A 12,033-nucleotide genomic window follows, 5' to 3' on the forward strand; every position below is an offset into this window, starting at 1 on the left:
CAGCAGAGAGGAAGCGCACGTGGGCCCGGCTGAGGCCAAGGGCGGGCCCTTCTCTGTCAATCATTGACCAGGCCGGTCCCTCCCTCATGGATGTTGCACCTGAGATCTTAATCTGTTTGACAGCAAGTGACCCCTCTTGGCTTTTAATACTTTGATGAAGGGTGGGACGTGGTTGTCGTATCCTGACTCATGAAAAGACAGACTCACTTCATTGGGTTTAAGGAGCTTTATTCTCTTCTTCCTTCTGCGTCCCTGTCCCTACTCTATCTGCCCACTTCCACACCACGCTCCTCCTCTTCCCCTGGTCCCCGGCTAACTCCACCCACCTAGCTACTAGACTGCTGACTACATTACATCTCCCCCTTTCTTAACAAACAAACAAAACAATAGACTGGCTCAGATTTCTTCAATGAGTCTTTTTGGTCGTTGAATATCTCGGCGGGGTCGCAGAGACATGGTTCCAGTTTCGGTCCCAGAGTTCACCAGAGGATCTCTTGTCTGACTCCCGCTCTCTTGGTCAGATCGATCAGGTCCCTCATTACCTGATATTCCAGTCATCTTGGTGAGGGCTTCTCTCATGTCCGGAGGACACTTCTTAAAGTGAGATATGTTCCTGGTGACTCGTCGATGATCAGACTCCGCTGTTATCATGGTGCCCTTCTGCTGGGTGACCAGTAAAGGTTCGGCTCGGAAACGGCAATCAGTTTTCCGATGCTGGTCTTGTTTGACAATGACGCAATCTCCTTCATGTAGAGACAATGACCTTGCTCTCCTCCTTGCGTCTGCGTATGATTTCATTTTGTCTTTGTTGCGACTGTCTGTCTCCATCACCTCTTGATGGCTGCTGTTGGACTTGGCCCTTAGGGCAGGTTCACCCCTAAACTTTTTGCTTTTATTTGTGACCCTGTGTTAGTGATTTTTGGGTCTCTGCGCACTTTTACCCTGAGTCCCAGAGTAAAGTGCGTGCGTGTAGTATGGCTGGCCTGCCCTCCCATAGGAATGCATGGGGAATGTGTTTGTCCCTGGTAGTTCCTGATGCGTGGGGAGTGCAGGCTCGAGTTTAGTATGTATGAACTTGGGAGAGTGAATGCTGCGAGATGGTGTATGCGGCATGTAGGTGTCTAGAAGGGAAGTGCTACTTCTGGACATTGAGATATGTGTGCAGTGAGGGTGCTGGAGCGTGATTGGCTGGAGCTGGCTGGCATGCCAGGCTCCAGGAAGTCTGAGTCCGGGGCTCTCTCCTCACTTGGGAGCCCCGGGCAGGAAAGGCAGGCTGCTTCCGGCTGTCCCGCAGTCCCGCCCACGGGTTGCCTGGCTTCCGGCCGGGCAGCCAATTGCAGCGCGGCCCCTCGCAGGGAGGCGGGCACTTCCGGGTCGCACTTGGCAGCGGCCCGGCAACGTTTTAAAAACCCTCCGGGCTGCGGCGGTGACTCCACAGGCAAATGCGGCGTGGGCAGCCGCTCAAAGGGGGAAATAAACAATAACTCGAGGTGGGCACTCGAGGGGCTCAGCACTCCTGAGCAAATGCCGGGTGGGCACCGGCTGGGCAATTACGCGCTCCCAAGCGCTCCAGCCAGAATAAAGCGCTGTTAGGCGCTAGAAGGAAAACGAAGCGCTCCCAGGCGCTAGGAACCTCAGAAAGCGCTCCCCAGCGCTAGCAGTAGATAAAGGTCCAGAAAAAGTCCTTTCAAGGGGCGGGGGCAAGGCTGGGCCCAGAGCCAGCTCACTGGGTCTCCAGGCAGGGAGACACTCCAAGTGGCGGTCCTCTGGCCCAGCAGCAGCAACAGCCCCCTCAGGATCCTGGCAGAGAACAACTTCTGTGGGGACACAGCCCCATTTTTATACACCATATTCCTTTGTCTGTAGGTGCAGGGTGGGGGCGGAACCAGTCGCAGCTGGTTCTTGAGTACTCTGTTTACCTCAACCACCCTCTCTATTCACTGGCAGGGCTTGGGTCATTAGACGCACCACAGGGGGGCGGAGCCAGCATTGTGTGGGGAAAACCCAGCCCATCCAGGACACAGGTACACTCCTCCCACACATTACTCATGCTAATCTCCCACTCACCACCGGGCAGACCCATCCAGACTTCCTGGAGCCTGGCATGCCAGCCAGCTCCAGCCAATCACGCTCCAGCACCCTCACTGCACACGTACAGCCATGTCTAGGAATGACACTTCCCCACTAGACACATACATGCCGCATACACCATCTTGCAGCATTCACTCCCACGAGTTTACACATACCAAACTCGAGCCCGCACTCCCCACGCATCAGGAACTACCAGGGACACAGACATTCCCCAAGCATTCCTATGGGCGGGCAGGCCCAGCTCCGCACATGCACTCAGAGTGCGCACGCACTTTCCACTGGGACACAGTGAAAGTGAGCAGAATCCAAAAATCACCATCACCAGGTCCCCATTTAAAGGCAAAAAAGTCTAGGGGTGAACCTGCCCTAAGGGCCAAGTCCAACACAACCCCCTTCCAGCCAAAACGCAGGGGAGAACAATCACCACCGTGATGGACTTCCCTGCTTGGGGCGATAGAACACGGACGCGGGCCCGCAACTGCAGGGACACCCTCCTGTTCTATGCCACGGTGAACCCATGGGATTCCTTCTCAACACACTGTCTGGACCAACTGGGCTACCCCACTGGTACTCCCAAGTTGTCCGCGGCCAGGACCAGGCACTGGGCCACCCAGGTGCCACTGGTCCTTGCCTATTCGCAGAGCGGGGGGTAGTAACCCCTGGCACATAGGAGCCATTTTCCACTCTTCCTGTCTGCAAGACAGGACTAGACTGCCACTGGTTCTCCAGCCTAGGGTCTACAACCTCAGGCGGACCAGGAGTCTCGGGGAAGGCTCTCCTCCCCCTACCTCTTCTTCTAGGGTTCCTCCTCCTCCGGCGAGGGGTACACCTAGAACGCCATTCCAACCCAGGGCTTATCCACTCAGGTCGCACCGGGGTCAGAGGTGGGCTCTCCCACCCTCTGCACCCCCTTCCAGAGGTCTGCCCTCTCCCACCTGGAGAAGTTCCTCTGGAAGAAGAACCGGTCAGGACGCTGGTTACAGTCGTCCTACCCTTCAGGTCAGGCTGATCCTGAACCTAGCCTTCCAACCTCTGGTCTAAAACCTTTGGTGGAACAATTGCCTGGCACTCCAGGACTTCTGGGGATTCACACGCCATCCCCCTGAGGCTGACACATGACCCATGTGTCGTGTGACTGTCTGTCTGGCGCAGATCTCCCGCTCCCTGTCCACCTGACAGTGTGCGAAGATCCCCCAGAACAGAAGTGGTGTCACCCTGGTCACTACACGGGAACCTAGCCCAACTGGGTAGTCCCTGACCCACTGGTCCTTCCACTGGGGAACTCCCCCATTCACTCCTCACTCTGGACTCCTGTACCCTCCCTACCGGAGCGGTACTGTCAGACTCTAGAACCACAGGAGCTCTGGTTACAGACGCTCCAGGTCCTCTACTCACTAGGAGATCTTCCTCAAATGGACTAACAGGACAGCCTAGGTCCCCAACCTGGTGTTCCCTCAAGAAACCATCCAAGTCCTGTGGCAGGGCTTCGGGCGTCTGGGGAACCTCGGTCTCCCCCTCACTCCTGCTCCACTGAGCCAGGCAGTGAGCCCCTACACCCTCCTCGCTATCCTGGGACCTAGCTGGGCTACACTGAGCCTCCTCCACCACGCTGGGCTGGAGGATACCTGAACCACTACTTTTGGAGTCACTCACTAGGGACTCTAGAGAACCTCTGGCCCTCTCCCAGCGGTCTGCTTCCGCAGCAAGCTGCTCTGAACAAGGAGACCCATATTCCAACAGGTGTTGGCTCAACTCTGGACAACAACCACTGAGCACCTGCTCTTTGACAATCATATCAAACAGTTTCTCAAAATCAGAGTCAGTGTGAACCTCTACCCAAGCCCACAGTGCTCCATGACATTCATCCTCAAACTTCTCCCACGACTGGTGAGGCAGCTTCCTACTGCCCCTGAACTTCAACCTTAACTCCTCCTCTGGGGAAACAGGTACCAGACTGGGGGAACTGGGACTGGGATTTCCTATACTGGAATCTAAATAGCTGCCACCACTGGACTCAACCTTCCCTGGGGGATCCAGAAACTCAACACTGCGCGCAGGGGATAGTCTACCCTCCAGAGCTACTTTGCCTCTGGTGGCGGCCCTCTCAGCCTCCTCTATCCTTTCCTGCGCTAAGACCCTCTCGGTCTCCAGCTGTTGCTTTCTAACGCCCAGCTGTGCCATAGCCTGGGCATGCTCCAACCTGAGCTTTTCTAAAGCCAGCTGGTGCTCCCTTTCTCTCCTCCTATCTTCCAGCTCCTCTGGGGACAGGTAAAGGGATGAGGCGCTGCCTCCTACGCTGGACCCAGCAAGGGACTCCCTATCTATGGGGTCCTCACTATCTGCTGGCGTCCCTGTGCTATCATCTTCTTCCTCCTCCTCAGACTCTTCAGGGCTCCCCTCTGACCCACCAACCTCATGGTGTGAGACCCGGGCCCTCTCCTCACTGTGCTCACGCTCCCAGTCCTCCTTCTGCCATTGGATTAGGTTACCCCTAAGTTGGGACTGGGTGTCTGACTCATTCACTGCAATGTCTCTCTCTTCGCAAAACTCTCTCAGTTCATGCATAAACAGACCCCAGACATTAAAAGCAGACTCCATCTTGGCAAGATGCTCACAGACACGTGCAACACAGGGGACTTAACAATCTGAAGTAAGAGTACACAATTCCAAAACTTCAACAATCTCCTTATCAAAGAGAACTCATACTCATGCGTCTAGGAAAACACACCATTCATACACACACACCCTCCCCTCGGATCGGTAAAGCAGTTTCTACCACCCCTGACTTCTCAACCTGACCAAAAGCGACACAGGTACCAAACTCTGGAAGCAGGGCGGGGGACAAATGTACTGAACACAATTATCCAATGACACTCTACAGGAGAAGAAACAATGGAATTTCACCAAAAACAATAATCCCCAAAATGTGGTTATCTAAAAATGTAGAGCTTTGAAGTGCGGCCAGCTGCTTATGTGGTACAACGCAAACACAAATCCTTATCCTACCGCTGCCACCAATGTTGGAAATGGGATCCCCGGCTGACCAGGGCTTTCGCCAAAGTCAGTCAGAGACCACCACTCCCAAGTCAGGGCAAGGGAGTTACACGCCAAGATAACCCCTGCTCACCCTCTAGGTAACGTGGCGCGAGCAGCAAGGCTAAACTTGGAGGCGATGTAAGTTAAGTATTTGCGCATGCACCCCAGCAACAACACCCAGGACCCACCACAAAGGAAACTCCACACAAGGTTATATAAAAATAGCCTTTGTATTACACCAAAACACATTAGATAAAACACACACTTTACAATGTGCCAGGGGCACGGGCAGAATTTACAGGGGATATGTACAAGACAGGGCCACCTGGACCACTGTCAGGAATCAGAAGTAACACTTTCAGAAATAGCACTTAGAATGTAAAATTACTTTAGCATAACATAGCACACAACCAGTAATCACTGGTAACCAGGACCTCACTAGCACCACCTGTACTAGGGAGAAAACAACCACCTAAGTATTACAGTACCTGTAGGGGTGTAAGCACATAACACATGATGCAATGCATAACATTCATTCAGAGGTGTAAGGGAGGAAAACACATGATGCATCAACAATACATTCAGAGGTGTAAAATGAACAATTGCGCCAAACTCACATACGTCACCACCTGTGACTGTCCCTAGGCCAACTGGCCTCTCTAGGGCTAGGACGCCCTGTGTCCCAAATGTCAGCGGGCCTAAACATGGCAGCTGCCCACGAAGTGCTGGGCAGCTGTGCAGACAATACTGGGGCCAACGTGGGAGCCTCGCTAGGCTCTGTGCCCCAGAACAAAGATGTGCCCCCTAGAGCCTCTCTGGGCTCTTAACACAAATGTGGCGCTGTGGAGCCTCTCTGGGCTCTTAAACCACAAAGATGCAGCCCCACTGGGCTGTTGGGGTCCCTCACGGGGGACCCGGGAACACTGGGAGTGCCTCGAGCCTCTTGGGGCTCGATATCAAAAAATGCCCCAGAGCCTCCCTGGGCTCGCACCACAAAATGCCGCCTTGGTGGAGTCCCTCACGGGGGACTCAACTTTGCAAATGCCCCCAGGGAATGCCGGCAACGTAGGAGCCCCGCTCGGGGGCTCGGACACAGAGATATACCCCCTGAGCCTCAACAGGCTCTACACACCAGAGGGGGGGGCGTGGGCACCGACAATGTGCCCCGACGGCCTCCCTCTCTTGCAGCACACTACCACGGGGCTTCGGCCTCACACCCCCTCCTCCCGGTCAGCTTCACTCACCGGCTGTCTGCGGGGGAGAGCTCCTCCGGATTTTCAGCTGCTGGGGCGGGTCGTCTTTGCTCGTTGCGGGGCTCTCCCTTCACTCAGGGAGCCTCGTAGCAGACGGCGGCTGCAGGATTCTTCCTCCCCGGCTGCTGCAGGAGTCCGGGGCTCTCTCCTCACTTGGGAGCACCGGGCAGGAAAGGCAGGCTGCTTCCGGCTGTCCCGCAGTCCCGCCCACGGGTTGCCTGGCTTCCGGCCGGGCAGCCAATTGCAGCGCGGCCCCTCGCAGGGAGGCGGGCACTTCCGGGTCGCACTTGGCAGCGGCCCGGCAACGTTTTAAAAACCCTCCGGGCTGCGGCGGTGAATCCACAGGCAAATGCGGCGTGGGCAGCCGCTCAAAGGGGGAAATAAACAATAACTCGAGGTGGGCACTCGAGGGGCTCAGCTCTCCTGACCAAATGCCGGGTGGGCACCGGCTGGGCAATTACGCGCTCCCAAGCGCTCCAGCCAGAATAAAGCGCTGTTAGGCGCTAGAAGGAAAACGAAGCGCTCCCAGGCGCTAGGAACCTCAGAAAGTGCTCCCCAGCGCTAGCAGTAGATAAAGGTCCAGAAAAATTTCTTTCAAGGGGCAGGGGGCAAGGCTGGGCCCAGAGCCAGCTCACTGGGTCTCCAGGCAGGGAGACACTCCAAGTGGCGGTCCTCTGGCCCAGCAGCAGCAACAGCCCCCTCAGGATCCTGGCACAGAACAACTTCTGTGGGGACACAGCCCCATTTTTATACACCATATTCCTTTGTCTGTAGGTGCACGGTGGGGGCGGAACCAGTCGCAGCTGGTTCTTGAGTACTCTGTTTACCTCAACCACCCTCTCTATTCACTGGCAGGGCTTGGGTCATTAGACGCACCACAGGGGGGCGGAGCCAGCATTGTGTGGGGAAAACCCAGCCCATCCAGGACACAGGTACACTCCTCCCACACATCACTCATGCTAATCTCCCACTCACCACCAGGCAGACCCATCCAGACTTCCTGGAGCCTGGCATGCCAGCCAGCTCCAGCCAATCACACTCCAGCACCCTCACTGCACACGTACAGCCATGTCTAGGAATGACACTTCCCCACTAGACACATACATGCCGCATACACCATCTTGCAGCATTCACTCCCACGAGTTTACACATACCAAACTCGAGCCCGCACTCCCCACGCATCAGGAACTACCAGGAACACAGACATTCCCCAAGCATTCCTATGGGCGGGCAGGCCCAGCTCCGCACATGCACTCAGAGTGCGCACCCACTTTCCACTGGGACACAGTGAAAGTGCGCAGAATCCAAAAATCACCATCACCAGGTCCCCATTTAAAGGCAAAAAGTCTAGGGGTGAACCTGCCCTTGGGTCTCTGCGCACTTTTACCCTGGGTCCCAGAGTAAAGTGCGTGCGTGTAGTATGGCTGGCCTGCCCTCCCATAGGAATGCATGGGGAATGTGTGTGTCCCTGGTAGTTCCTGATGCGTGGGGAGTGCAGGCTCGAGTTTAGTATGTATGAACTCGGGAGAGTGAATGCTGCGAGATGGTATATGCGGCATGTAGGTGTCTAGAAGGGAAGTGCTACTTCTGGACATTGAGATATGTGTGCAGTGAGGGTGCTGGAGCAAGATTGGCTGGAGCTGGCTGGCATGCCAGGCTCCAGGAAGTCTGGATGGGTCTGCCTGGTGGTGAGTGTGAGATTAGCATGAGTGATGTGTGGGAGGAGTGTACCTGTGTCCTGGATGGGCTGGGTTTTCCCCACACAATGCTGGCTCCGCCCCCCTGTGGTGTGTCTAACGACCCTAGCCTCCCCAGTGAAAGAAATGGGTGGTTAGGCCATCAAGAGTGCTCCCAAGCCAGCTGCAACTGGTTTTCCCCCCACCCTGCACCTTGAAACAAAGGATTTTACAGTATAAGAAGGGGCTGTGTCCCCATGAATGTGGTTCTGCTTTTGGATCCTGCCAGAGGGGGCTGTTGCTGCTGCTGGGGCCGGGAGGACCGCCACTTGGGGTGTCTCCCTGCCTGGAGACCCAGTGTGCTGGCTCTGGCCCAGCCTTGCCCCCCCTGCCTGCCTCCAGCCCTTGCTGGAGCCTTGTCCTGTCCTCCAGTGCTGGGGAGCACCGAGGATTCCTTGCCTGCAGCTCTGAGAGCGCTGCTCTCTGCCCTTCCGCGCTGGGGAGCGCTGAAATCTCCTGCCTAGCGCTTGAAAGCGCTTTATTTTGCCCATAGCGCTGTGAGCGCTGTATTTTCGTCCTGTGGCGCTTGGGAGCGCCTTTCCTCGCTGATTAGCGCTGCTAGCGCTTTGGGTGCCCTTCGCCGGTGCCCACCCAGCATCTGATCGCCCCGTGTGGTGATTTGGAAGCGCGGGTGCCACCCCGCTCATTTGCCGCTTTCCTTTGCCCGTTTTGTGATCTAATTACGGAGGGAGCCCACCCCTCGTGAAAGTCCAGAGATCACCGCCGCAGCCCAGGAGTGTGTGCCGCCCCCGCCGGGCCGCCGCGCTGCCTACCGCGACCCGGAAGTGCTGGGTCAGCGGGCCAATCGCTGCGCGGCTCGGGAGAGGCAACCGGAAGTCCCGCCTCGCCGCCGGGAGAGAAGAGCCCAGCAGCGAGGAGAGGCGGCGAAAAGGTGCAGGCGGGGCTCCATTGCGGTGAGGAGAGCCCCGCCGCCCAAGAAGAGCCCCGGACCGTCTCTACAGGACCCGGTGAGTGTGGCAGTGCTGGAGGGAGGGGCGCCGGGACACATTGTCGGTGTCCGCCCCCCCCCCCTTTCCGGTAGCGCGAGATAGCGCTAAATTGCAGAGTGAAGCCACGAGGGCTTCAAGGGGGCATTATTTGAGGCTGAGTCCCCCGTGAGGGACTCCAACGAGTGCCAGTTGTCCTTCGAGCCCCTGAGAGGGGCTCGCGGCGCCACAGTGGTTTGGCGAGCCAGAGAGGCTCCGAGCGCCCTAAGTGTTCCTGGGTCCCCCGAGAGGGACCCCACGGCCCAGTAAGGCGACAGTCTTGTTTGTGGGGCCCCGAGAGGCTCCAGGCCATTATTTGTTTTGCGAGCCCAGAGAGGCTTGAGTACCCAGTCTTGTTGGAGAGCCTGAGAGAGGCTCTGGGGCATTTTCATTGTTTTAGAGCGCTGAAGCTCTATGGTACCAGCATAACTGTTTTGCGAGCCTAGAGAGGCTCAGGGGCACAGTTGTTTGGGAGAGTAGAGCCTGTGAGGCTCACAGGTGATTCTTGAGCCCACGAGGCTCCAACGTTGCCCTAACTTTCCCTGCACCAGTTGCCCAGCACTTTGTGGGCAACTGCTACGTTTAGGCCCTGACATTTGGGACACAGGGCGTCCTAGCCCTAGAGAGGCCAGTTGGCCTAGGGACTGCCACAGGTTGTGGCTCATGTGGGTTTTGCGCAATTGCTTTTGCTTACACCTCTGAATGTATTGTGATGCATCATGTGTTTTCCCTTCTTACACCTCTGAATGAATGTTATGCATTGCATCATGTGTTATGTTTTTACACCCCTACAGGTATTGTGATATGTAGGTGGTTGTTTTCTCCCTAGTACAGGTGGTGCTAGTGAGGTCCTGTTACCAGTGATTACTGGTTGTGTACTCTATTTTTATAATTTGTGCTACAGTGATTTTACTTTCTACAAGTGCTAAGTTCTAAAAAGTGCATACCCTTGACAGTGGTCCAGGTGGCCCTGTCCTGTACATTAGCCCTTGTAAATTCTGCCCGTGCCTCTAGCACAGTGTAACAAGATGTGTGTTTTATCTAATGTATGTTTATTGTAATACAAAGGCTATTTTTATATAACCTGGTGTGGAGTCTCCTTTGTGGTGGGCCTTGGGAGTTGTTGCTGGGGGTGCGCGCGCAAACACTTAACTTACATCGCCTCCAAGTTCAGCCTTGCTGCTCGCGCCACTTTACCTAGAGGGTGAGCAGGGGTTATCTTGTTGTGTGACTCCCTTGCCCTGACTTGGGAATAGGGATCTCTGACTGACTTTGGCGAAAGCCCTGGCCAGCCGGGGATCCCGTTTCCAACAGCTGCGAAGAGGCGACACCGCTCGCAGAGCTCCTTCCCAGGTTGGTATGCGAGTCCTTATGGGACGCCCTAGCATCAGCGTTGCAGGACACTTTCCAGTGGTCGCATGAGGGGTTGTTCTATATGCCCTGAGGACCTCGTTCAAGGCCACTTGCAGATCTCTTTTCTCAATGGTGGCTTGTTGAAAAGTCTTTTTAAGGGTGGCCATAAATCGTTCAATGGTGCCATTGGCCTGTGGCCATAGAGGTGTGACTCTTCTGTGTTTGAAGTTCAGATGCTTTGCAAAGGCACTGAACTCGTGTCCATTGAAAGGGGGTCCGTTATCTGTTTTCAGCTCTTTGGGAACACCCCAGGCTGCAAACACTTCATCCAACACACTGAGAGTGCTGGAGGCACTTGTTGATGACACAAATTGAGCAATGGGGAACCGTGAGTATTCGTCAATAATGGCCAATACATATTTGCCTGATTGCAGAGGTCCATAAAAATCCATGGCAAGCTCTTGCCACACCCCATCAGGTAGCGTGGTCATTTGCAATGGAGCCGGAGGGTCTCCCCTGTTGACCAGCTGACACTGGGGGCAGTCTTCCAGAGTTGACTCCACCATCCGATCAAGGAGGGGAACCACACACGCTCCCGGAGAGCTCGTTTTGTTGACACCACTCCTCTGTGGCCTTCATGAGCAAGATTGACAACACCTTGCCGTAGCTGTCTGGGGATGACAATCCACTGACCTCGCAGTATCCAACCGTCTGTGGTAGCAGACAGTTCATCACAGACATGTTGGAAGGCTTGCATCTCCTGCTTGACAGTCGGATCATTGGCATCTTCTTCACTTTCATGTCTCCGCCGGTTTGTCTGGAGCCGACGTAGCACCTTCTGCAAAATGATGTCTTGTGCAATGGCTTCTCGAATGGCTTCCAAGGGAACGGCAGGTGGCTGTGCTTGATCAACCACGAAGTGGACATACTCCTCTGCAATGGAGGGCTTGGACTCAGATGACGCTTGCGGGTGTCACGACATGTAGTCTGCTGGGTTCCCCGATTTCCCGGGCTTATGTATGATTGTAAACGTATATTCTTGTAATCTCAGACCCCATCGTTCAATCCTTGGTGGCATCTTGGACCTTGGGTTACCATAGATCGTGACCAGCGCCTGATGATCCGTGATCATGGTAAAGTGCTTGCCATAAATAAAGACATGAAAATGTTCACACGCCCATACCACCGCAAGACTCTCCTTCTCAGGTTGAGAATATGCTTTTTCAGGATCCGACAGGCTGCGACTAGCATAGGCAACGATGCGTTTCTGATCAGTCATTTTCGTACTGCGCCAAAATCGCCCCCAACCCCACCGGGCTGGCATCCACTGTTATCTACGTTTTCCGGCGAGGACTAAAGTATGAGAGATTATCAGCAGACTCCACCGCCTGCTTAATGTCTCTGAAAGCCTGTTCGCACTGGGGGGACCAAGTAAATGGCTGACCTCGTTTTGTGAGAGCCCGAAGCGGATGGCTAACAGTTGCATAGTCTTTTATGTAGCGGGCACAATAGCTGGCCATGCCCAGGAATGACCTCAACTCTCCAACATCTTGTGGGCTCTTGGTTTCATTCAAAGCA

At 55.3% G+C, this 12,033-nt stretch overlaps 1 protein-coding gene across 1 annotated transcript in view; it reads right to left on the minus strand.

The window, feature by feature from the left end:
• Positions 1–12,033, minus strand: part of ICE2 (interactor of little elongation complex ELL subunit 2) — a 747,964-nt gene that overhangs the window by 441,782 nt on the left and 294,149 nt on the right. The window lies entirely within an intron of this gene.

This window comes from Lissotriton helveticus, chromosome 3_1, assembly GCF_964261635.1.
Source record: "Lissotriton helveticus chromosome 3_1, aLisHel1.1, whole genome shotgun sequence".
In the NCBI taxonomy this organism is placed as follows: domain Eukaryota; kingdom Metazoa; phylum Chordata; class Amphibia; order Caudata; family Salamandridae; genus Lissotriton; species Lissotriton helveticus.